This window comes from Triticum aestivum, chromosome 7D, assembly GCF_018294505.1.
Source record: "Triticum aestivum cultivar Chinese Spring chromosome 7D, IWGSC CS RefSeq v2.1, whole genome shotgun sequence".
NCBI classification, from domain to species: Eukaryota; Viridiplantae; Streptophyta; class Magnoliopsida; order Poales; family Poaceae; genus Triticum; species Triticum aestivum.
In genome coordinates, this window is record NC_057814.1 from 386,959,774 (window position 1) to 386,962,463 (window position 2,690).

A 2,690-nucleotide genomic window follows, 5' to 3' on the forward strand; every position below is an offset into this window, starting at 1 on the left:
GTGCGGAAGAGACTTCTAGGATCATAAATCGAAGGCAGACGGGATTGATACTTCTTGTGCCTTCTCCTCATGACCTCATTTGATGCGTTTAAATCCATCGTAAGCTGGAATGCTTCTGATTGAAGCTGCTGAGCTCGAACATCTAAAGCCGCCCGTTCTGTGGCTAATCTGGTGTCCTCAGCTGTTAGGTTTTCCTTGGCTTGTGCTATCTCCTCACGTAACCGAGCCACCTCTGCATCATGTTTAGCCTGATCCACCGGATTAACTGTGGCGGTTAACAGGGTTGTTAGCCTTTCTGTGAGATCAATCAGTACCTGAGCCGGCGGGCACACATGGCCTCCTGCCCCGGCTGCCGCTGACCCGGAGGTTATTGCTGCCGCAGCCGTAGAGTTTTGACCTGGTTGAGTGCCAGCCATGAAGATCCCTACTCTGCTCGGTGGCTCAAAGGGGTCCGGAATACTGCTGCCATCGGAATAGCCCCCAAGCCCGCCGTCTTGTAGTTGATACAACGAATCCGTCTCACCCATGGACGACTCACCATCAGAATAGATGGTCGTCTCACCGCCAGACACGGATCCCTCAGGAAGTTCTCCATGGATGCATCCCACGAAGGCACGCTTCATGGCGGGCGGAGCCTGGGCGGGTCTCGCACGCTGAGCCGTCTCGACGATGTCGGTGCAGATGTCCGGCTCAGGGCCCGGCTCGCCGATCCGGCCGATGAAGACGTGAATTCCGCCGAAGGGGACATGGTACCCATACTCAATTGAGCCTACATCGGGGCCCCAGCCTGCGTCGTCGATGTAGAGCTTGCCGCGACGACTCTTGGTCATCCGGCCCACAGCGTATCCCTTGAGCCCTTCGAAGCTGCCCTTCAAGAACTCAAATCCACCGTGCGCTGGCCCCACGGTGGGCGCCAACTGTCATGGAATTGTCACGACAGATGTCCTAGTGAAAGGACTTAGTCGTGGAGCCATCGCAACTAGGAAGCAAGAAGGGGTTAATCGGGACAAAGGACACGAGGTTTATACTGGTCCGGCCCCTTACGGTGAAGGTAAAAGCCTACGATCCAGTTTTGAGTGGGATTGCTTATCTTTCGATAACCAGGGAGCAAATCTGCTTGACCTAGCTCTCGATATGATGTTACTTGCCCTAACCGCCGCCGGGTCGTCCCTTTATATACAGAGGTCGACGCCCGGCGGCTCATAGAGTCCCGGCCGGCTCATAAACAGTGTCCGGCTCGGTTTCTCTCTATTCCTGCCTTATAGTACAAGTTTACACATATATGGCGGTTCATCTCTATGGGCCTTAAGTCGCCCTTTGGGCCTTGGGCCCTTAACTAACCCGTCATCTCCAGGAGTGGTCTTGCGCTTCATAAATCGTCTTAAGTATGGCCCGGCGCCTTCTGGCGGGTCATACTAATAATTATATCCCCAACACGCCCCCTCCCATGAGGAGTCTGAATTGGACTAGTGGAGGGGGCGCGGCCCCTCTTTCCCTCTCCCTCTCCCTCTCTTTCCTTCCCCCTCCCCCCTTCCTAGTAGGACTAGGAAAGGATGAATCCTACTCCTACTAGGAGGAGGATTCCTCCTCTTGGCCTCCCCCCTTGCTCCTTTATATACGGGGGCAGGGGGGCACCCATAGACACACAAGTTGATCAGTTGATCTTGTAGCCGTGTGCGGTGCCCCCTCCACCATAATCCACCTCGGTCATAGCGTAGCGGTGCTTAGGCGAAGCCCTGCGTCAGTAGCATCATCATCACCGTCATCACGCCGTCGTGCTAACGGAACTCTCCCTCGAAGCTCTGCTGGATCGTGAGTTCGTGGGACGTCACCGAGTTGAACGTGTGCTGAACTCGGAGGTGCCGTCTATTCGGTACTTGGATCGGTCGGATTGTGAAGACGTACGACTACATCAACCGCGTTTTCATAACGCTTCCTCTTACAGTCTACAAGGGTACATGGACGACACTCTCCCCTCTTGTTGCTATGCATCACCATGATCTTGCGTGTGCGTAGGAAAATTTTGAAATTACTACGTTCCCCAACAGTGGCATCCGAGCCAGGTTTATGCGTAGATGTTATATGCGCGAGTAGAACACAAGTGAGTTGTGGGCGATACAAGTCATACTACTTACCAGCATGTCATACTTTAATTCGGCGGTATTGTTGGATGAAGCGGCCCGGACCGAGATTACGCTTACGCTTACGCGAGACTGGTTCTACCGACGTGCTTCGCACACAGGTGGCTGGCGGGTGCCAGTTTCTCCAACTTTAGTTGAATCGAGTGTGGCTACGCCCGGTCCTTGTTGAAGGTTAAAACATCACATACTTGACGAAAAATCGTTGTGGTTTTGATGCGTAGGTAAGAACGGTTCTTGCTCAGCCCGTAGCAGCCACGTAAAACTTGCAACAACAAAGTAGAGGACGTCTAACTTGTTTTTGCAGGGCATGTTGTGATGTGATATTGTCAAGACATGATGCTATATTTTATTGTATGAGATGATCATGTTTTGTAACAGAGTTATCGGCAACTGGCAGGAGCCATATGGTTGTCGCTTTATTGTATACAATGCAATCGCCCTGTAATTGTTTTTACTTTATCACTAAGCGGTAGCGATAGTCGTAGAAGCAATAGTTGGCGAGATGACAATGATGCTATGATGGAAATCAAGGTATCGCGCCGGTGACGA